We start from the raw sequence: 24,933 nt of genomic DNA, 5'->3' as shown, positions 1-24,933 counted from the left end.
TGCAATGATCATTTCTGTTGTTTTTTGTTCATGACAGCATCTTATTTCTTTCTGTGTAAAAAACTCACTATCACAGTTGTCTAGAAGACTGGACTATGTAGAAAGAGTTGGAAAACTTCAATAAAATAAAAATCTGGGTTTGCTGCCTATTCTACTCCCTTTAGCTGAATTCTAGACACAGATTTTATATTCTAATTTAACCATTGTTCCTGAAAATGCCAAGGAAGGAAAACACTTCTGTGTATGAGCAACCAGACTTCTTGGGGTGTCAGCACAGAGACTCTATCGGAAGAGGAAGGGCAGGCACTGATCTATTCTCTGTGGTGACCAGTGACAGGACCCAAGGAAATGGTCTGAAGATGTGTCAGGGGAGGTTTAGGTTGGGTATCAGTTGGGCACTGGAACAGGCTCCCCAGGGAAGTGGTCACAGCACCAGCCTGACAGAGTTCAAGAATTGTTTGAACAGCACTCTCAGGCACCTGTAAGAGACGGTCCGAAGATCCCTCATCTGCCTCACGATCATCGCCGAAGACAGAGACTGAACACAGCAGTCCTGGCCTGGCTGAGGTGGGATTGTCTGCCAAGTGTTGCCTACGGGTGTTCCCACTGGGAACTGGTACACATTCCTGAGGAAAATTAGTGCAGGTCACAATGGACTGTGCCGTTCTTGCTGCCCAGGCGGGAAGGACTGCGCTGAAGCGGAAAGGAACGACCTGTCCTGTACACCTCTCCGGTACACCTGTCTTGTACGTCTGTCCTGTACCTGTTTCCCAAAGCAACGGGCCCCGTAACAATGGCTGTAGATTTCCCAACCTCTTGGCCAGTTGCCCCTCGCTTCTGAAAAGGACTATAAAGGGACCTTCTGAAATAACTGAGTCCGAGATCTCCCCACGGAAAGAAGACGAATCTATTGGCGGAAGACCACGAGGACTTCGTCTCATCCGTTGGTAGCTATTGCCCCTCTTTTTCCCCCTCTCTACTTTGTTTCTCTCTCTCTCTCTCTTACTCTCTTCTATTGCATTACTGTGTTGTGGGCACTTAATAAAGGTGCACTGTTTTGATTAAAACTGAAATCTCTTGTGTCCTTTTACACTCTGAGATCGATAAACGAACCATCACGACCCCTGCTTGCATTAGCGGATCGTGACAGCACCATGGTGTGATTCCTGGGGATGGTGCTGTGCTGGACCAGGAGTTGGACTCAATGATCCTTGTGAGTTCCTTCCATCTCTTAATCTCTGATTCTGGAGATGTGACTTCTTGATATATGTAGCTACAGTGAAGAGCAATGTAACTTTTCAAGCAATTCAACACATTCAATATTTGAACTTCTCATTTCAAAAATTTACTATTCTTAATTTTGTGTTAGAGAAAAGAAGAAAGAGGATGAGCATTGTGTAGCTATGAGTTCTGACACAACACAGACGAGCTTCCATACCACTTACATACCAACCTCCCTACCCAGTATCCTTAAAACTAAATGATTGTCAGTGCCAGCTTCCCACTTCCTAATTTTTCACTATCATCTGCAACAATACTGATAGTTCTATGGAAGAAAAAAAAACATTTTCTTTCACATGAGTGATTTTCTCATTCCTTAAAAATACTTTTATCAATAATTCTTGACAAAGCAGTCATTATTAGCAGTCTAGTGTCTTTTCTCAAGATATTTAAAGCTAACAAGATTTGCCACAGCTTGTTAATGCTCTCACTAGGCAGCCATTATCCAGACTAACCACCAGCTTCATGGCTAAGATTGCTACTGAAATGTGGAACTTGAACTTTTAACCATTTGACTTACAGGACTGGTGTATTTGATAAACTCATAACTAACAGGGTAAAATGAGAGGGACAGGAAGTGTTTGCTGTTTCAGGCATGAAGCAGATGTTTAAAAGCTTCATGCATTTATGGAAATACTGGAGCATAGGTCTGCAAAAGGTCAAACAGATAATTGAGTCCAGCTCCCAGCCATCAAGGACAATATGGAATAACTGTGTAGTCCAAAGAAGTGTATAGGACTGTAGAAAGCTTCTAGTCCTCTAGGTCTGCTGTTCCTGGAACACCTGTCTCACAAAGCCCTGCTCACCAGAGACAACAAATTACTTCTCAGCACTCTGTGTCAAACTAAAACTTTGTAGTCCAACTAAAGACTAACAGATCAGAGGTATATGAATGCACCAAAGGTAAATACAAGGGGAGATCTCTGATAAAAATATCCAAAGTCCCAAATGGAAGCCTCTAATAATCCTGTGGAGTAGACTGGAGATAGTGAGTAGAACAGTGTACAAAACATAAGCAAGACAAATTGCTTGGTATTACAATGAAATTGGTAAATATTTTTCTTTAAAAATGCTCTTAACCTAATGACAACTCCACGTCAAAATTTCCTCTCAACAGCTTTCAGGAGTAAGCTATAAATGGATTTTCCTTTGAAGTTTAGGAACATTGTAATCTTGAGGGATTTGGAAAGTCACTCCTTATTAGAATTATATAGAATTAGGCACCCTACCCTCTGGAAGGCTTTGAAAGATTTACACTGAAAATCCTCGGCCCTCTCTTTAACCAATATGCCCAAGAAAATCAGGTACCATCACAGCCAGACCTCTGCATCTCTCCTTGGGTTGAGTTAGGGTCGGGCAGACGAGGGTGACACTGTCTCTGATGGAGGGATGCTTCATCTTCTGGATGAAGCAGGATGGTGACCCTGTACTTTTAGCACTTGACCTATTTGTGCATGCTTATCCATATGAGAATATGGTTGAATGTCCACCAGAGCAACAAGAGCAAGGGTGATCTTGAGGAGTGCCAAAGCATTTGAACTTAAGTTCAGTAGTTGGAATATAATCCATTTTATTAGTTACTGAAAACTGTTTGTGTGCAATGGCTTTACTGTAGCCTCCTGGTATGTGGAATGACCTGATGGTTCCCCAGGCTAGATCCTGTTGGTGAGGGTTGTAGATCCCTTTGTCAGTCTGACCTGCTCAGAGTCAGCAGAGGTCTGAAAATTACTAACGTCTCCTTCAACTCACTCTGTAAAAAAAGATATGCTAGCTGGGTCTTTCAGGGAAATTAATTTTCTCCTAAAGCTAGCTGCAATATCATGTCAATGGGTTTGCAGAGCAATGCTTCCAGATGCAAGTGATGCTGCAAACCTGTGTTTGCATGCTAGGGACAACTTGGGGTTTTAAAAGGACACTGTAAGCTACCAAGCTCAGAGAAATGAGTTTCTCTGAGAAATGAGTAGGAGGTCAGTGTTCTGGCACCCCAGAAGCACATGGCACGTTAAAGCCCGCTGGTGCCCTCCTCCTTGTCCCTTGCACTTTATGCGGCAGTTTCTGCTACCCACTGCCCCCCACTGACAGAGCTCAGGCTGTTTGCTCTCAGCTGGGTACAGTGACTGAAGAAAATGCTGAAGATTTTTGTAGGCATTGCAGACAGGCTCTTACTCTGCTTGTGCATTTTATTTGACTGTGTCATGCAGTCCCTCATAGCATTCCCACCTCTGCCATTGCAGAGAAGATTTAGTTTCCTGGCTGCCTGTGCCGAGCAGCCTGCTGACAGACACAGGTCAGTGGGTGAGATAACTAGCTACCCCTCACTGAGACAGAGGCAAAGAGGAAGACCTGATGAGCTATACATATGTATCTACATGCCAGGCATATTATACCACTCAGTAGGTTTCCTACTCTAGCCTCTGAACCTCTCTTTTCCATTTTGCTGGCATCTGCCTCTGTTGCTTCCATAGATCTCGCCTGGAGGTTTGCTGTATAAATGTTTTCACAAACGAGTTGTTAAAAATCATCTAATTGCTAATCAAATATTACAAAGCTGCTTTGTTACAGGTATGTTTTCTACCTCTTGACTAGAAGACCCTTGGATTCCCACATTTCTGTAAAAGGATGCACTCTCTACATTTGCTCCTCTCCGCATTCCTCCTTTAGTCTAATTCCTCCCAATAACTACAATTTTACTTTCCATAATTTGCTCTTGCCCTGAACTTTCCTTCCTTGGATTCATGGTAACTGTAACAGCATTTCTGCCATCCTCAGAGAGCAGTTTCACTGGCCTCACAGATTCTGGCTTTTCCTGCCTCCAGAGCAGTAACACAAACAGTCTCTCTTTCCTACCACAATCCTCATTATTATCTATACTACAGAAATGTTCAGCCTATGATGGGATTACCTTCCAAGATGAAAAGCAGGATCCCTTAACTTAAAATACCTTCATTCCCAAACACAGTTAGCTCAGCCAGTGAGTGACCCCCAGGAGACCCCTAGGAGTTTGTGCCCAGCTTCCGAAGAGTTTGCAAAAGGTGACTAAGAAAAGCAAAACTCCTCATACTGTAGAAGGGGCTCTACATGCTGTATATGAGGAATGTCTACAGAGGTTCACACATCTACTTGCTCTGCACCTCTGAAGAGTTGAGAACTACCACAGGAGACAAAAGAAAAACCACGACGTGCTAAAGATGCCTTTTCACAGACCTTTTCCATATTTCCAGTGTCAAGGATTAATTTTCAATCCTAGTCCATCCAGGATTTAACAATGAAAGTTAACTAATCAGTGCCATCTCACAGATTTCCACCATTTCCATTTAACTCCTTTTTAAATATGACTGCAATGACCAAACCAGAGAATCTGCAGAGCAATCCTGCAGCCACCATCCTCAGATATCACTCAAGCCATCAACTCAGTCAATACACTCGAGTTAACTCGCCTTTGAGCAAAGCCTACACTGAACACTAGTGCTGATTCTTTACTAACAAAACCTTTCTGATGGTGGCAAACTATTTCTGAAGACAGATACCTGCAAATAAGCAACTGCTGAGTGCATCAACAGTGATCAACAAGTAGCTGCTGAACTGTTCTGTTCTTCAGGGTAAAGAGAAGTCCTGAAATTCTGCAGTTATTTACCATATGATTACTCTGAATCTTGAAAGAACAGTTCCACATTTAATATAAGAACAGTGAGCTTAATATAATATTAATGTTACGAATTCTTTGGGGATTTTGTTGTTGTTGCTGTTGTTACTGTCCTGTAACAAGTCATGTGGAAATACCTAAAAACTGGAAATTGGATATCTAGTGTAGATAAGCAGAACCTGAAATGACCCTGACAATACAGGTGAATGATGCAAAAAACTTCATCATCTCCTTCATCCTCAGACCAAACTGCCCACAAAGTGCTTCTGGTTTTGGGGGACTCCAGATTCTTCAAACTTTCTGGGCACCCAAAAACATTTCAGTGGTAAAATGTCCACTGTTGCCTTGATTAAGTGGAAGACTACGTATTTCCTAACAGATACATGGCTAGAGCTGGTGATTTATGCACAGGCCTCATGTTTTTGCTTGACTGAAAGTGGCTTAACTTGTTAATACCATCTGCTTAGCAGTTTACATGTTAAACTGTTAGATATTATATGTATTTTCAAGACAGATCTTTCAAGACAGAGCTATTCAGAAAGTATCCAGAAATTATAAGCTTCATTGTCAAATGAGAAATTATTTATTAAAGAGTAAAAGATGGACATTAATATGAGATTTCTATATTGCATAGCTAACTAGCTGAAGGAGAGATGATCCTGTTCATAATGGAAAAATTAGAACCTGCGCTGGAGGGAATTTTATGCATGAACAAGGCATGGGGCAAAAAAAAGGTACACTGCTAAAATTTGCTCAGGCATTCTTTGCAGAAAAGGTCCAGAGTGGAGTGTCTTATGTAGGGACTGTGTAACCTTGAAGATTGAAGTAATAGAGGGAATTTAATAGAAGACATAAAAGGTCATGCCTGTAAAGATATTCTACAGAAAATGTTTTTGTTAATAGCTGGGATCGCCCCTATTAGAAGTAAGAAAAAAGATATACTTGGATATACTAGGTGAGTACCTGGTGACTCTGAAGTGCCAGCATACTATGGCAATAAAAAGACCCCAGAGGAATCTGAGTGTGTACCAGTATTTCCAGCAGAGTCAAGCTCCAGTAAGGAAAATTCATTCTGATGGACTTACCATTGCCAGACTATTTTCTACAGACAAAAGGCTGACCTAGGATTAAATGGGTATATACTTACCTGAACAAATTTCATGCAGAAATTAAAAGGCTTCTAAGTGTGAGAGGAGTGGATTTTTGGTATCAGAATGAAAGAAGATTTCTGGTATCTCTGAATGAAAGAAGAGGAAATAATAAACACCTCTGTTATTTTTAAGATGCAACGATCAGTTCTACAGCAGGATTATTCAGAGCTTTGTAGGGTCAGTGGTAACAGGGGATTAGGCTCAACACCAAATGTTCATCTGTATCCTCTACCCCTAGGTCTATACATCACCATACATACTTACGGTTGCTGCCTCCTGTTGCACATGGAGCATTATGCAGAAGAAATCCTGTCCTCCAATTCAGGGCTGACATCGTTTCATCAGCTCTCATTTTCCACAACACCTTCCACTGGAGATACGAGGACACTGAGAAAAAGAATCATAAGAGCCACAAAAAAAATTAACATTGGTAGGACTGGATCAGGAGCATGGAACTCACTTGGTGCATATCCTCTGATACTAGCTCAGTTTGTCAGAGCATGACGTCAATAACACCAAGGTTGTGGTTTGATCTCTGCATGGGCCATTCACTGAAGAGTAGGACTTGATGATTCTTGTGGATCCCTTCCAGCTCAGAATCTTCTGTGATTTTGTCATCTCTATTAGCCTTTAGCACAGACCAGTAACACATCTATGAAGTGAACCTCCTGGTTGCACCAATGTAGAAGTGTTTGACTGTGTGCCGAGCTATACAAGCATGAACTGGATTCATTTCCAATAAAACTAAACCAGAGGATGCAATTTAGATGTACATGGATCCTCTCCCATAGTAACTGCTGCTGAGTCCTTGAGACCAGAAGACCCTGGTACAAACTAATTTGCAGCACATCTCCAAAATGGGAAGAATGGGGCTGGACTGCTGGATCCACGGCACCAACTGATTTGCTTTGTAGATCTATTCCTGTTGCACCACAGTATTGCTTATGTAGATGAACCTGCTTATTCTTATCAGATAGAAATTACCATGTCCCTCAGAACAAAAAAATCTATGTAAAACTGATTTTTTTTTAGTCCTTTCTTAGCAGTTTTGTACTATGCTTACTACAAATTTCCTGGCAAGTGTTATCAAAGTACTTACTATAAAGTCTATTGAAAATTGCTCTTTTTCATTTTATTTTGTGGGAAGAGTTTAGATAAGAAAGCCTGATGGAGCATGCAAATAGGGAATCCATGGGAACAGACTTTTCTCATATGCATTTCAAAACCTTCCCCTGGAAACCTCAATATGGGAATTTCAGATCAGTATGCAGTCTTACCAGAGTTCATGTTCACAGATCTGATGTTTACATCTACAAAAGTTCTTGTCAGATGGTGTTGTCTGATTTCTGCTGTTTCCTATTTCTGCTTCTACCCATCCTCCTTTCGGAACTGAAAAGTGAAGAACAACAACAACAAAAAAAGACAATTTTGTTTTATACACTGTTGGCTTTGGAAAATCAGAGGCATTCTCCCCAGTACCAGACAGCTTCTGACTGCAGGCTCTGATCTTCCAATTGATAGGGTCTAAAATTAGGGTGAAATGGGCCAACATATTTACCCTAGGTCATTTGTTATTTCTGCCTGATGCTGTGGAATCTCCAGGAGATGACTGCACAGTATGCATTGCTGAATTATGCAGATAACATATGAATTTAGGGCAGGGGCTGCCTTAAGCAAACACTATCTTGCTATTGTGAATTTAATATTATAACTATTTTAGCACTTTTCTGTCTTTCATCTGCTTACTTTAAAAGCGGCAGTATTTGTTTGCACTGACACTGTAATACGCTCATAATCTTAAACCATAATGCCAATAAACCACCACTGACAGTGTAATGATTCACATTACCATATCATTATAGATGTAAAAGTCAGTCCCACATACCTCCTACAACATCAGTATTGGTGAGGCAGCAATTAAGATGTCAGCGGTAGAGCAGAGAATCACCATTATAAGCTTAGTCAACATAATAAAACATTGCTAAAGGTAGCTACAGGGCCAGCAGCTCAGCAGATGTTTTCAAATATAAACCTCACAGCAGTTTAAAAATAAATTTTAAATTAGTCAAATGCTTGAATCCACATTAAGAACTGATGTTTATGTCAGCAAAAAGAAAAAAAGTCCTATTTAAGACTGTCAGAGGTTGGGGATTTCCTTAATGTCTATTGTGAAAGGCATATTTTAAAAAAAATTATTTCCGTATATTTTAAATGAATGAAAAATTGAGGGACAAGAATTTTACTCCAACTGTAAATGTCTTGCCCTTTGTCGACAGCAAAGGAAAACTTGTGCTTAAAGTGACAACGCACCCAGGTTGTATGTAAGTTACCATAGCTGAATCCCGTGGTGAAGTATTTACACATAGGGATTTATATTCTACAGCATACACAATATATTCAGGTCTTTTGTGGTCATTAGTATAATTCAAAGTCATATCAGATTAATCTTTTGCATGAGCTTTTTTAAAGCTATGTAAGACCAAGTAGACTGATGATAAAGATTCTGGCAAAAAAAGAAGTTACTTTAATTTGGAAAGTATAGAGAATGGAGACTGGCAGGCTGAAATGGGAATAAGGAAACAGAAAGCACACAGCAACAGAAATATACTAAAATAAGAGCATTTACTTCAACAGCAGCTTACATCCATGGATATTGCATTCATGAATGTGTTTATATTATGTTATACAAACATAATCATATTGTTACATTTCTTTGTATCTTGTACATAAAAATCAGAGGTGACTCTCGTGAAGTGAATTTTAACCATCATAAAATTCAGATAACACAGAAGAAAACTTTGTTTCCTCTCTGTTTCTTAACTAGTCTTCAGGAGTAGATCATGGAGCTCTTGTCTTTATGGCTCAGCCTGTATTGAAGCAGAAAGCACCCTGGTTTCACTTACATTTCTTAGATGGGTAAGTACTTGACAGGGCAAAGAAGTTCTTGAAATTGGCCCTTCATCTGACAGCATGCAATGAGGTCAGGGTGAAGCACCATTAATACATAACGTTCAGGGCTCCACTTTTACAAAAGGTTTTGTTGTCCAATGAGGAGTTTGACAAAGCCAAATTTTTAGCTCTCAACAAAAAATCCTCACAAACAATAGAAACCCTGTTGGGAATATTTTTTCAAATTATTTTTCTAACACCCCCAGCAAAACTGGAGTGACTAATTTTCAAATACCTGTATGGATTGGTCAGTTTTCCAGTGACGTTAGAAGAGACAACAGAAGTAATTTTGACCCTGTATCTCAGGGCAATTGTTGTGCTTTATTAAAACATGTCATAACTATTGTTTTCAAGATGATCTAAATTTTATGCAGGGACATATAGTCCTCTCTTTAGATGCACTATAGTTCTGAACTTGACTTGGGATGTAAGAATGGAAGATGGTGGTCTTTGATCATATCTGTACACACTTGTGTATGTGACCATCTGTAAGGTCATATATGCTGCTGAATGCATATTTAGGAAGAGAGGCAAAACAGAAATCAGGGCTAATTATTTATCTGTAAGAAGCACAAGAGTTGTATTGATCAGACATTTATATGCACTACTTTATTTTTGTTACCTTGGAAATAATACCTAAATTGCCATTAACATACAGTGCTCAAAGTAACTTCCACACAGGCTATTCTTTTTCAACTCCAAGCATCTAAAATTAGTATTGAATTGACAAGTTTCTCAATTCAAGCACTGCCACCATTGGAGGCATTGCAGCATTTCCCTTCCTCCTTGTGATGGGCTGACACTGGCTGGGTGCAAAGTGCCTGCTGAAAGTGCTCTATCACTCCCCTCCTCAGCTAGACAGGGGAGAGAAAATAGAATGAAAGGTTCATGGGTGAGGATAAGGAATGACACTGTTGGGGCTGCCCGACGTAGCACAGCACCCAGCTGCAGGTGTCCTTGGCTTCTGCTGCAGCAGGCAGGGGTCAGCTGCAGCTTGCAAGGAAAGCTGGCTCCTTCGCAAGGAGCGAGCCCCAAACAAAGGTGGTGTAAAAGCATCAGCAGAGGCAAAGGATGAGAGACGGGACTCTGTGTAGGTTCCAGCTGGTTTATTCCCTGTGGAGGGTCCAGGGACAAAGATAAAGGAGTGACACAGACCGCAGTATTTTATACAAGGGTGGAACAAGTTGAAACAACCAATGGGGATTGATTGAGAAGGAGGAGATAACAGAGGAATATCCAATAGGGATAACTTAAGGGAGGGAGTTACATGAACCAACCAATGGGGCATCGAAGAAGGGAGAACTTTCCAGAGCTAATACATAGGCAATTGAGGGAAATGCATAAACATGAACTTATACATAAAACTGGGTGGAGAACTCCTGAACCAATAAACTTAAACATGTAAACTAAGAACCACTAGGAAGATGGGAACTCGCCTTAACCGCAGGTGGGAATCAGACTTCTGTGCTGTGGAGGACTGTTCACTAGTCCTTTGAATGCTCTGCTGCAGTGGCCATTGCCACCTGCACTGCCACAGAGGAAATGGAGGAATCACTCAGCAATTACCATTGCAGATAAAAGAAACTTGACTTCGGGAGACTAATTGCCCATCAAATCAGAGTAGGATAATGAGAAATAAAAACAATTATTAAAACATCTCCCCCACACCCTTCATCTTCTCAAAATTCTCCCAAATTCTCTCCCTTCTCTCCTCAGTGGCATAAGGGGACAGGGAATGAGGGCTGAGGTCAGTTCATCACATGTTGTCTCTGCTGCTCCCTCCTCCCCAGGGGGAGGACTTCTCACGCTCCCTGCTTCAGCGTGGGGTCCCTCCCACAGGAGATAGTCTTCCACAAACTTCTCCAAAATGAACGCTTCCTACGGGCTGCAGTTCTTCATTAATTGCTCCATTGTGGGTCCCTTCTATGAAGTGCAGTCTTTCAGGAACAGGCTGCTCCAGCATGGATCCCTAACTGGATCACAAATCCTGCCAGAAAACTTGCTTCAGCATAGGCTTCTCTCTCCACACAGCCACAGGTCCTGACAGGAGCCTGCTCCTGTGTGGGCTTCCCATGGGGTCACAACCTCCGCTGGGCATCCACCTGCTCCAGTCTGGGGCCTCCCAGGGGCTGCAGGTGGATCACTACTCTCCCATGGGCCTCCATGTGCTGCAGAACAGACAGCCTGACTCACCATGGTCTTCACTATGGGCTGCAGGGGAATCTCTGCTCTGGCACCTGGAGCATCTCCTCCCCCTCCTTCTCCACTGACCTTGGTGTCTGCACACTTGTTTTTCTGCAATATTCTCTGTACTCTCTTTGGGTGCAATTACTCTTGTGCAGGAACTTTCTCCCCTTCCTAAATCTGTTATCCCAGTGGCACTACCACCATGGCTGATAGGCTCAGTCTTGGTTATCAGTGGATCCATTTGGACCCGACTGCTGTTGGCTCTCTCCAACATGGGGGAAGCTTCTGGCAGCCTCTCACAGCAGCCACCCCATAGCCCACACACACACACGCATCAAAACCTGGCTATGCAAACCCAAAACTCCTTCAGTCAGAGATCCCATTTAGACACAAAGGGCTTCACACACTGCATTGTGAAGGGCAATTAACCACAGAAGGTCAAACAGATTCAAATACAGGGTCCAATTCTTCTGTGCTATCCTTCCAAAAGGTAAAATGTTTAAACACTTTTCACTACTGTTTTGCAAATACGTAAGACTTAGTAGCATGAAGCCCAGGTTTCTGCAGATACCAGGCATATAAACTGTATTTATAAATTGTATTATCTGATGGATAACCGTAGGAAAGACAACCTTTCATTTAAGAATTAATAAAATTTGAGCCAATTCAAAAATATGAAGGGTTTTTACATTTTTGGCCGGTGGTATATGTGTACTTTGGAAAGAGACTCCTCTTTAATGTACCACTAAATTTTAATGTGTGAATCAAATAAACTACCTGCTATCTCTTAGAAAGTTCTGGCAGGACTTTTTATCTATATTTCATTAGATGACTGAATGCTCAGGAAATATACCCACAAAGTTTTAACAGTTGGATAACTGTGATCACATCCTAAAGTAGTAGTAGTTAAAAGCATTTAGTACCTTTCAGGAGACATTGTGATGAAGCGGTGCTAGATTTTGGAGAAGGTGTTTATGAGCCATCCCTCCCCTGCCAGCTCTGGGGCAGCAGCACAGGATCTTCCTGTTTGTGAAGTCTGAGGATGATGAAGGTTTCTATAGGTCAGCAGTGGGCTTAGTTAACATGATATAACTGAAAAGGATCTTGGAAGAAAAACCAGTGTATCTAAGTAAGGCTATATCAACAATGAAGAGCATCAAGTTCATCTGTACTTCTGTGGCTGGCACTCATCCTGTAATGGCAAAGGGCCGCCTTCCCTTCCCAGACGTCTTCATAGCTATTTTTTTAACTAGGCAGGATTTTATCAGCTTTTCCACTCTTTAAACCCTGTCAGTTAGTGCTAGCCAGACTTCACAGTTAATTGTATTCTAATCTACCCAATTAGTCCCCTATTCCCACAAAGACTTACACATGTGGTTAATTTAAAGTTTCATGCAAGTGTGAAACTCTTCTGTGCCTGAGCCTGCCTGCTTCTAATGAGTGAAAAACCAAATGCTTTTCTTTCTGAAATCCCTCCTCAAGAGCCACAGCTTTCTCTTGGCCTTTCATCATTAATCTCAGCTCCAGTGTTATACACTATCTCACCCATGCCTGATCATTAAACCTAATAAAATAAAGCGAAAAACAAAACCAAAATAAAAGCCAAAGGGAATCAAATTACCTGATGGCCATGCTTTGTAAATAATGAGTCTTTCATGAAACAAATTCCCTTTCTTTTGCTTTCTGTTGTTTCCTTTCCTCTTTCACCCCACTGTGACCTTTCTTAGCCAATGTAATTCATTGTGTTGTCTGTTTTTTAAGCATCCTAGGGCAGGGACCTTGTAATCTCTGCAGTGTGCACAGCACCATGCACCTCAGAGGAGTGTGTAAATATTAATCAACACACATTCACATTCAATGAAATCAAAAGCCCTAATTTTATGAATCAATAACACTGTCTCACTGCGTATGAAACAGTAGTAATCCATGGCCACGAAATTTTATCCTTTTGAAAAGTGGTTTCAAATGGAACCTTCATGAGCAGTATGAAAAATACATGCAAACAAAGATACAGACATCTAGTAAAGCACTGGTTTGCTGTATGAGCAGTGTTTACTGACTCATACACAAAGAAAAATGCTGCTGCCCCTCAACCTGCCACCAGTGATGTTAAACTCTGTTTGGAAAATTTTCCTAAATTACTTTTCCAAACTTTTGGATACTCTTAGTCTATCATTTCTCCCCTTCTCTACCATTCCCTTAGTGGTGTTAAAACATTACAAAAATGCTAACAAAAAAAAAAATTGTAGAAATTAGAAAACAAGAGATTTGTGATACTTCTCTGCAACCTCAGTTTATCCTTCCTTCTGCTTGTGTCTCATGCTGCAAGCTTCAATTGCAAGACCTTGCTCTATGATTTTTTAAAAACCCCCTCCAACTCCTAGAAGCCAAGAGGAAGGGTTTTACAGATCAATCAAGAAGTGAGTGCAGACAAGGTGTTGAAGATGGTAAGGATCATACCTGCATCACAGGATGTCTAGCATGACCAGACTAATGAATGAATTACAACCCTTTCAAGCAAAACGTATATTCTTTCTTGCCTTGATTCACTAATATCCTCTGCACTGCATGGATTCGGGGCCTTCTGGAAAAAAAATCCTGCCTCTGGCTGTGTTATTGCTAGCCTGAGCTGTTAGCAAATTGTCAAGGGTTTGGTGGATTGTTTCTCTTAGGAGCAGAAGAAATTAAAGACGGAGACAGATATTTGTCTGTCTAAGTTGCTCTAACAGGAAAAAAACAAGACTTTTGTCCTATTTCTATGAATACATGCATGATCAAATGTATACTCCAGCCCTCTTTCCACTCTGCAATGTGTTCCCTAAATATCACTGCTAATTTTATACCAGAGTCATGTAGTGTTTTACTGACTTTCTCTCATAAATCACTTCCCCTGAAATGGTAAACTGTAAAACAGAAAATGCTCTTGAAAGCATGGCTACCATGTATCAGATTGTTGGCTGTATTTGCTTATTTTCTGGAAATATTAGCTGGGAAGAGTTTGAGGAAGGAAAGAGGTTGTTGCATTTACTGGACTTGCAGATATGTGGCAACTTATGGGAATACCATATGCTTTTATGAAGCTGCACAGTAGCTTCATCTGACTAGCCAGAAATCTGGCAGCCCCAGGGTCTACCAAATTAATGACGTGTGGTACACAGATGGTTCATGTACATACAGTAGGTATGATGTGAACTGAAAGCGTCAGAGGAGCAATGCACAGATTTAGTCCATGAAATCCCTCAGACACACAGCAGCCACACTTGAGATCCTCTGGCTCAATGTCTGCAAGATTTGAAGGTAGCGTTGAGCTCTGGGGTACAACAGTACTCTCTCCTGTATTTATTCCACAAAGGAACAGATCAATTTTTCTATTTTTTTCTGAATTAATAAGGCTTCAGTGAGGCTTTTCTCACTGCCAGCATAATACAATTAAACATTATGTCATACTGTAACAGGTCTGCCCCAAAGGAAGTTAATTTTCTTCTTAGCCTGTATGGTGCTAAGCATTGGATTTGTAACTAAAAAATGACCAGAACTCACCAATGTTTAGACTGTTACTGAGGAGTGCTTGCACAGCATCAAGGCCTTCTCACTTTCCTGCTCTGCCTTCTCATTACCTTGCAGTGGGTAGGCTGGGGATGGGCAGGAAGTTGGGAAGGGACATGGCTGTGACAGCTGACCCAAACTGGCCAAAGGGATACTCCATGCCATATAATGTCATGATTAGCAATGGGTTAGAGGACAAAAGAGATGGAGGGGCTTTGGCTTCCAAGGCTGATGTTACTCAGAGGCTGGCTGGGCATCAGTCTGCTGGTGGGAGATGATGAGTGATTATTGCCTTTGCATCACTTGGTTTTGCCTGGGTTTTTTCACTTACTAAATGTCTTTATCTTGATCTATGAGTTTCCTTGCTTTTTCTCTTCCGGTTCTCTCCCCTGCCCTGTTGGGAGAGGAGGGTGGGTGAGCAGCTGTGTGGGTGCTTTGCTGCAGGCCAGGGTCAGCCCACAGCACATTCCAGCGTGTGCACAGGCAGTGTGTTGAGTGGAACACAGCTTGTGTCAAGAGCCCTACCTCTCACATTTCAGGTGGATTTGAATGTGCAATCATCAGCAAGTGTACTTCCTTTCACAGCTAGATTGTCTCCTTCCCCCAGCAGCCCTTGTGTCTACTGAAGCACACATTTAACTGGTGAGTTTGGAATCTGTGTGTTTGTTGTCCCGTAATATTCAGAGTAGGGGCTTGGCCCCATCTATTTCCAGGCCCTGCTTCCCCAAACCCTCACACAGATGTCATTTTCCTGCTAATATCCACGTGCTCTAGCTTACACTTATTCACTGTCTTCCTTATCCTTCAGGATCTCGTGTGCACATCCTGCATGTCCAGGTACTTTGTCCCAGGATCTGCTCCTCATGAGGGACCTGGTTCCCACCATCCTACCCCATAGTTCTCCTCCTACCCAGAGCCAAGCATCAGCACTGGGAGCAGAGACACAGTGCTTCTACTCCCCTTCCTGTGCTCGGGAACACAACTGAAAGCACATGTTAAATTATTTACCTGTAGGTTCGTGACCTGCCAGCCATCACGATTTTACCACTTGCTTAAGAGTGTTAGTTCTTCATGCTGTTGCTCAAAAGTAAACTCCTTATTTCTGTAGGATAAGCAACTTTATAGCGCTCTTGAGTGAGGGGGGCATTCTCAGCAGGTAGCTATGTGAGTCTGAATAGCTTGAGTGCCAGATGACTGCTTTTAGGGCATGCATTTATTTACTTTTACAGTTCCCAGGATCTTTAAGCTCACCTGATTTTCTTTGTGATCTGAATCATTAAATGTTTTTATTCAAGATGGAGTCCAGGATCAACAACACGTAGTTTAGGAGAGTCCTATTGAAACTTTTTGTTTAGTAGCACTGAACATACCATTTCTTTTTAGAATGAAAATCAGCCTCTATGAAGGCAGCAGGAGTTTTGTCATTGATTTCAACAGTATGGATTTCTGTTTTTTCATATAAAAGAATCACTTACTGCAGAAAGGAACTGAGATGCTGAAGCTTGGTTTGGATCCTGATTGATCTCCAAATCCCTTGTGCAGTCACCCAGGCAGCAGAGCTCTATTGTAAGTCCAGGAACAAGGATGAATTCCACTCACCTCCAAAAGAGAACAAGGATAAAGCAAATGTTTGGAGGATTTAAAGTCTTTAGGGACCAGAAGTGTTCATTCTTCTTATTTCCCTTAGCTGCTTTTGTAAGGTTTCCTTCACTGTGAATCTGATCCAATTGCCACTGAATGTCACTAGCAAAACTGCAAGTGACTTGTAAGCCAGAATACCCTGGAAGGTTGTTATTGTTATTATTACACGATACAGAAATGAATTTTGAAGAACTTTTTGAAAAGGATGTGTTTCCTCTGGACTGTCACCTAGTCTGAAGAAGTTCCAGCTCTCAGCAAATAACACAGAATGACAGCTTCAGAAGTGTCTTACTAGCTCCCATTTCAAGGGATGTCATTTTTGCCTTCACTGTGCCTGTTAATGTGCCCTGACTTCAATGGGCTTTGCACATATCCTTTTGGTGATAAAAGCAGTCCTACCACCAGTAAAGCACCACAGAGAGAGCTTAGTGACAGCTTGTAGGAGAAATTCATCGTTACTAATTAAACCCACATTTTCAATGTTGGGGTCTTGCTGCCTCACCAAGTACATCACAGGACTGACTGGAAAGAAATCACAAAGAAAAATATTTAATTGGAATGTTTAAATTTAAAAATATTTAATTGGAATTTTCCAAAAGTCCCCCCAGCATACAATTTTTAATAGAATTACTCAAATTACTGAAGGCTTGAAGGGCGTGTGTTCTTGGACAGTGCTAGTGCATTGCATGCTGGCCATAAGTGTGTAAGGGCAACTGTTTTTCACTTTCTCTGCTCCATGTCAGTTCAGTGTACATGAAGAAAGAGATTTTTGAAGAACATTTTTAGAGTTACTGCTGCTCGGAGGCTCCAGACTAGGAAATTAGCATTGCAAATAGAGATCACACTGCTGGAGATCCTTTCCATCACATCTTCCAGCATGATGTTCCCCCACCCTACACACTTACTGTTCATCTCTTCTATTTTGCTAATTTGCCTGCCTGAGAGTCACAAAAAATTCAATTACACTCTTTGAAGCATACATATTCACAGATTTCTTCATTTCTTCTTGCTGGACAATGAAGTTCTTTTCCTGAGCTAAGTACTCACACACATTTCACCTTTGGGTCAGTGTCTGTATCTGTGACAGAGAGATCAGAACTCTTATCACTCAACCTTCTAACACTTGCATTGCACTGAAGGGACAGTCAGCAACCTTTCTGACAGCAGATTAAGAAGTAAGGTGCTTAAGAGAGTCTCAGAACACAACTTTCAGTGCCCTGCTAGTATGCTTTGAAACCAGTCTCAGTGTATATTTTCAATTATATATTTTTAAAAATTCAGTACACACAGAGTGGTCTGTTTGCCCTTTCCTTACACAAACGCATTTGCCTTCTGCTAATGGGAGTAGCAGAGGCATGAACAACATCTGGGTTGTAAGCACTAGGAATCTTCAGGGTCCTCAGCACTCCCAGCTGTGTTACTCACTGTTTCAGCACACTGCCAACAAAAACTCAGAGAGTATTTTTCCACTTCATTCTGCACTTTTTCTTCAGAAGCATAATGAACCTTCTTTCAGTCAAAGCTAAATATTTTACTGTGGATGCAAATTTTTCGCTAATGAATGAATAGCAGACATACATTTTTCATTTGATAAAGACATGCACTTAACATTGTCATTTAAAAACTGTATATTCATATAGCCATTTAAAAATAACCAGCACCATTGTCATAATTATCTTTTCATATGTTCAGCAGTGACAGCAATTAACTATGAATGTAAATGTAATCAAGCACACTACCACACTTTTAACAACTAAGGCAGTTTCTGTAACACTATTGTGCTGGTAATGGTCTGTGGTTTGCTCTCAAGGAAGCTCTTAAGGGGAGTCTTTTCCCAACTAACAAGTATGTTGGCTCACTAGCACACCACGTTGTCCTGAATCTGCCAGTGAGTCGGCTGAAACTCACGGTGAAGACTTGCTCAAAAAAAAAGGCATCCTAGTCCAACTACGGGAAGAAAAATGAGTATTTGTGTGTGTCCTCTCTCACAGAGGTGGGGAGTGGAGGAATGTCTGAAAGTAGTGTGCAAGAATGGATTTCTTTGGGGAAGTACTAGGCAAGTTCTCCAACACCTCTCTTAGCACACATGTTCTCTATGTTCCTACATCACACAATGTAATTGCAACCTTTTTTCTATATATCCCCTTCCCCAATCTCCTTGGCTCAGCCTTCACCTGTCAGATGAGAGAAACTTTTGCTAATGGTCTATATGTTCAAGGAAAAAAACCCAAAACCATGTTCACAATAGGAACCAGGACATATGATCAGAACACAACTTACTGCAACTTGATTATTTCACTTTGTTCTTGCTGCAGCTCCCAGCTCTCCTTGTCTCTCTCTCAGTGCCGATTGCTCCTCTCAGATTCTCACCTCCTTGGAGGAGACCACAGGTCTTTTCAAAACCCCTAAGACTTCACATCGGCAAAAAGATATCAGAAATATAAATGGTGAATTGCACAGATATAATATGATACCATTTCCTTAGTATATGTTGGAAAAGTGGAAGGATTTTCTTTCAAAATCTATTCAGTGTTGTCACAAAATGCCCTGTTGAGAGTCCTATTGTCCTTCAGGAAAGGCATAAGATAACCAAGACTGGGGCACACAGGCTTGTGCCTCAAACAAAACATGCTGTGGAAGGACTTGCTTCAGGGTTGAAATGGCAATTTACTCTCTGGAGTCCCTCAGGTACTCTGTATTTCTGCTGTGAGAAGGGGATGTCAGCAGCCATGAAAGCACCTTGTCCCTAGGAAAGGGCCAATACAACTTGCTCAGTGAAACCAGGCCACCAGATGCCTGTCACTTGGTAACAGTCTTTGTAGCAGAATAGGACTGGACACTGTGTGCTCGATTTGCCTGAGGGTAGAAGCACCCATGTCTCCTAGTATTAGGCATTATTTTTCATTGATTTGACAGGGAGACTGCTCTCTGTTCTGGCATACTGAAAAGCAAAGACCGTATGAGAAGTTTCACCAGTGAACACCTCCCACAGGGATCTAAAGACCCAAGGCACCTGATTAGGCACAGCCAGCCTTCAAGTTCAAGTTATACAAATCACTGCAAGGAGAAAGTTATGCAAACTAGTTAAGTCATTTATTACGAACATACTGATCTCTGTCTGTGATGTCAAGATCATCACTGACTAAATTGTTCTTTTTCTATTGGTCAACCAGTTTTGCTTATCAGGGTATTCACTATATCTCCCACAGCTCACAGAGGTCATCAACAAGGTCACTGGCGGGTGATGAGAAGACTTCTCAGCTGGAGACAGATGCCAGAGTTCCTCATAAGTGTCTTCCTGTATTCATTCATTCAAATTCATGTAACAATCTTTTTCATGAGGGATTTTTGTTTCTGCCTGATAAAAACTTCACTGTGTCAGCACCAGCTGGACCAAAGACTTCAATACAGGTTTTACTTCCTTGTGAACAGCAGGGAGAATGCTTTTATGCACCCCTGCACCTCCTATTTTCAATCAGCTCTGGAAGCAGAGTTGGACACAACAAACACAACTTCTCCACTGCCATCTCTCCATACTGGGAAGAGGAGGAAGGTATCACATAACGAAAGGTTACTTGGGCAGATTTTCAAACTGAATCCTGTGCTTTTGAGATTAAGGCACTGGCAGTAAAGAACATCTTCTCAATACTGTCATACACAAAAATTGTACAGGAATGATATCTGTCTCTTAAGAAAAGAGAAATAAAAAAAACCAAGTAGCCTACAAATTCTGACTCCACAACAGAGTTTCTTGCTTGATAAAAAAATACCTAGGGAAATAATGAGGAGAACAGTATCTTCACTTCTTTAAACTTAGTCCTGGTGCAGTGACAAGGCACAATATCATTAATATTATTTTTCTTTAGTGGTTTTGGTTCATTAGTTGTCATCATAGTAGATTTGCACTAACTAGTTATGCAATTAAGTGTATATAACTGGAAGCATGATCAGTAAATTTAACTTACTGATTCCCTAAAGGGCTCATCTCTATCTTCAGCTTGGTGAAATCAGGAGTAACAGGCAGCACTCAGTTTAAAGACCACCCAAGTTAGCTCAGGATTTTTTATTTGGACTCCAAGACATTTGAGTCAGTTTCATGCAGTGTGTCCATTGACAGATATAAAAACACTTTACTAAAATATGAAAACTCATTTTTCAGAGATGTCTTGGTGGATACATATGTGTACACATGCCATGTTGTATGCAATAATTCTATTTTGTATATATCAGCCATTCATTTTACTTTCTTAAAGAGGTGTAAATATAAAAAGTAGTTTCAGTGGCTGAATTCATGTGTGTGCATAAAATGAATGGCTGGCAGTGTAATAGAAATTATGATAAGGTGTGTTTCCACATGTAATTGAGTAGAGTATAAATTTTATGATTTTGCTGTCTGGCAAATAAATAATACAAATTGTCCAAAGGGCCCTTGCAGATATTAGGCAATACTTCTCTGGTTTTTTAGCTTCCAGACTGCTATTGGGCTTGTGCAATGGTTGTAAAAACAGAAAACACTCTGGGAGTTGCTTTACTTTTTTCACTATTCTGCTTTTTGTACTAAACAGACATTAGCACCAGAGTTTGTGCAGAAACATTCAAGTCTAGAGGATGAACCAAATGCATCATATTTTGCCACTTTTTTAAGTGATGAAGCTCTTAGAACTGTTCTCTGACCAGAAATACAGCCATTAGAAATTCAGCAGTTCTTTAAATAAAGTTTTCCACAGATGATCACTACTGAAGAACTGTAATCCTGCTTGATATTCAGTATATATTTTCTCATGACAGTTTTATGGTACAATTAAATTTCATACTTTCTTTTCTACCACTCTGAATATGCATTAGAAAGCCAAGCATCATAATTCTAAACCAATTGGGTTGATTTGCTTGTTGAAATTCAGTTATTGCTTCTTTATGTGCATTTCAAAGAAAGGCCATGGGCTGTACCAATATATTTAGAGTCAACACATGGTCACTGAGGGTCTAGGGCACATCAAAATTGTTATGCACTTTATGTGAAAAATGAAATAATGTAATTCTGAAATGGTTTGTTGGAGTAACAAACTGTAGAGAAACAATAGAGTTAATGGAGGACTAAGGAGAGAGGCAGATTATGGAACACATTGTGTATTACTTGAAAATTATACTGATATTTAGACGGACATAATAACTTAATAAGACTCATTTGAATGCAAAAGAATGAACATTGAGTTGATATTAACTTTTAATGCTTGTCATTTTATGTTAATTTATATTTTTAAATTATAGTCTTTTTTTTTTGTAATCAGACTGGCTAATTATACCTCAAACATGTAAATTTGACATGATGGCAAAACCAAATTAAAAAAAAATTAGCAAAGTACTTGGTTATAAAGACCTGTAATTCACTCAAACTGGATTCTGGCTGAGTTCCTCCAACCACACAAATCATTATGCTTTGCAGTAGCAGAATCATTCCATTTCTCTGAGGTGATTTCTTTAGTTGATTTTACAAGGTGACAATGTTAATGCACTCTCTTTGCGCAATCTTTTCCTGATCACCAATTTGACAAGTTTTGAAGAAATCCTTCATCTAACCTTGATAATTGCAAATGCAGTTTTCAAAGATTCCCTCATGCTAAAAGCATCATTAACAAAAACATATTTTTCTAGCACCAAAATGGTCTCAAATTGGGATCATGAGCTCTGTTCTTAAATAGTACACAGTAAGTTGTTTTTTTCAATACGAAACATCTACTAACCTTCTAAAATCAAAATGTAAAACAGTGCCTTACATTTTATGTATCTGATTCTCTTCAGGGCAATTATTTTCCAACACATATTAAACAAAGTTACTGTGTCTAAGCATCCCAAATAGACCGGAGCTTATACGGAAAATGAGCACTTTTTTTTCTTAACTTACACTTTGGAGTTAGAGTTTATTCCACTTCTTTTATTGTGTTTCCAGAATTGAAATAATAAATTCCTTCTGTCAACTCTGTTCAGATAGCTTTTTAAGTGCTCATAACTCAGATGTCTTTAAAAAAACTAAATATTTTATCTTGAATGACGCTGAGCTTCATCAAATTGGGAGATACTGTGTGCAAAGCTTTATGTACAGTGTTGAGCTGATAACCTTGTTGCACCAGCCCTCTACTCATTTGAAGTTCTTTGTTTCTTTAACAAGTATTTGTGTAATGGAACTCAATCATTTCATGAAATATTTTTTTCCTTGCGTACAACTGAGCAGATGAGATGATTAACATATATAGCAATTTGAAAATCCTTACTCCTTCAGCAGGCTATTCTTTCTCCTCCTTCTGCCTTCCTTTAGGGTCAGCACTTTATTCATGTTGTCTTTCACAACACAGATTGCAGTGAAATCAGTAAGCTAAATTTTAACAAGGAAAATATTCACTCCAGCAAAACTCCAGTTGATTCAAGAGGGAAATTTCTCCTAAATAGTAATTGAAAGTTGAACTATCACTTTGGGGGTAAAAAAATGTACAGTTACTGCAAATAGCTAAGTTAGGTGAAGTGAATCTCTGCTTCACTTACGTCCATGGAAATGCCAAAGCAAAAGTCTGTCCCTGAGTTTATGAAGTATTTTAAAATGCCATCATAATTCCTCCTCACTCATTCGTGCCTCTAATCCATGCAAAGTCCTGACTGCACAAAACTGTGGGTAGTGTCTCCTACAATGTTGAGAAAGCAGAATTCTCCATTCTGCCTGCCTATGAGGGCTTTTGAGGAGCAGCAGGATGTTACCGTACTACCCTTGCTAAGGTACTGCAGAGCTGAGGCAAACATGCTACAAGATCAGTGGCCCCATGAGTTCACCAACTGCAGCCAAAGGCTACAGGGGCAGTTCAGTGGGGGGTTTTTGGTGGGTTTCCACCACTGCCCACTGGGACAGCAGCAAAGCCAAGGGCAGCCTAAAAGCAATTCTCTTTCCCATCAGGAGCAAAACTGTCAGTCTGTGGCAAGGGCTTGGTCTGCCTTATTTTCTCTAACCTTTCTATGTGTGTAGGTGGCCAAACTCACAGTCACACCCACAGCTAATTAATAATCTGTCTCATTCAACAGAGATTGTTCAAGCACCCATATAAATGGCTCTGCTCTAGCATCTCTTACCTGCTCTCCAATTGGACTCATAAAATGCATGTAACAGCAGTTACAGAGCACCAAGGTTTACATACCTTCAATACAAAGCAGTGAAAATTGAAGAACTTTGGAATTTGCAGACCATCCTTATGATAAGAACATATCTTTTCAGTGGCTCAGAGCTGATTTTCTTTTATTAAAGCATCTTCCATAATAGCTAGTGCATACTTACCATGCTAGTTACTTTTTTGCAATTATGTTATTCAGAAATAATTGGATTTCTGGGTTTAATTGGGCTCTAAATTAGCCATAGCTTTCATAAAAGCTATTACAGAGATTTCTAATAGCAGCTTTTCCTGCTATTTAAGCACAGAGTATTTCAATGAGAGTGATTCACCAGTGTAAAAAGTCTTGGATGCTGTGAACTCCAGCACAAGTTCAGATTAATTATGGCAATTCAGGCACCATCCTTTTGTAATTAAACATTTGCTCAAAACATTACCCGAAGTGTATAACTGTGTCAAACAACTGGTTGTCCTTTAGAAAGATATGATTTTGTTTTCCAACTCTGTGGAAGATTAAGAGGCTTTATGGCAGGTTGGCTCCTGATTATCGAGTTCAGAGGCAGAATCAGCACTTGTTTGCTCTCACCAGTCTTTTCACCAGCTCACCTGGGAGGAGGCTGCATGTGGTGTCCCTCTGATGTTCCTTCCCACCCATGGAGTCCTGTGCTCCATTTGCTGACCACTCCTGCACATGTGGTTGCATGGAAACATCCTGCTATTGGCAAAAACAGAGAAGTAAAAATGCAATCAGCTATTTTGGAGAATATCCTGGGACAATTCCTTTGACTTTGCTGCAAATGATTGAGGGGTGATGATGAGGTGATTCAGGGTTAAGAGAAACAGACCTGGCCCTTGTGCTTTTCCCTGGTTTCTGTCAGTGGCACTTCTACTCCAGTGCAGCAGTATCTGTGATCCTCACAGTCTTCACCTTAACCTGTAGGCTAGGCTACATTTTAGGCATCGCTTTGATAAGGAAAGGCCCTATCCTACCAGACAACATAACTCCTGGACCATAATGATGCCTTCAGTACTTTTGTCCCAGCCCGGTGAAGGATAAAGCAATTATTTCACTGTCAGCTGATTCCTGCTTACTGCATGGCCCTGTGTACCATGTTTGCTGCACTAGTTGAGAGAGGCTAAGGTTTTGCTCAGTCCTTCCTCATTTAGTGCCAGGTGAAAAATGAAGCTTCTCCCAGATCCACAACTCAAGACTGTGTCAATTGTGTAATACTGAACTTGAGGATGGAGTGTGACCTAGCATGACAAAACTCTGAAAGGATTTGAGAAGGCAGACTGATTGGGCTTTGTTTTTTAGAGAACAAGTTAGCAAGCCTCTACCTGGTATTTTTTGCTCTGGGAAATGGATAATCTAAGAAAATTTAAAATA

The 24,933-nt window shown here is 40.6% G+C and overlaps 1 long non-coding RNA gene across 1 annotated transcript; it reads right to left on the bottom strand.

Moving 5' to 3' along the window:
* Positions 1–6,073: 6,073 nt before the first annotated feature.
* LOC116443369 lies at positions 6,074–24,257 on the bottom strand. Its single transcript, XR_004239843.1, has 6 exons — positions 24,153–24,257; positions 18,679–18,809; positions 16,233–16,356; positions 7,353–7,464; positions 6,340–6,462; positions 6,074–6,161 (listed from the first exon to the last, which is right to left on the bottom strand). It is a non-coding gene; the product is annotated as an uncharacterized LOC116443369 (long non-coding RNA).
* Positions 24,258–24,933: the final 676 nt, after the last annotated feature.

Source organism: Corvus moneduloides, chromosome 4, assembly GCF_009650955.1.
Source record: "Corvus moneduloides isolate bCorMon1 chromosome 4, bCorMon1.pri, whole genome shotgun sequence".
Taxonomy (NCBI): Eukaryota; Metazoa; Chordata; class Aves; order Passeriformes; family Corvidae; genus Corvus; species Corvus moneduloides.
The sequence above is the reverse complement of the archived record's forward strand: the minus strand, read 5'-3'. Positions and strand labels throughout refer to the sequence as shown.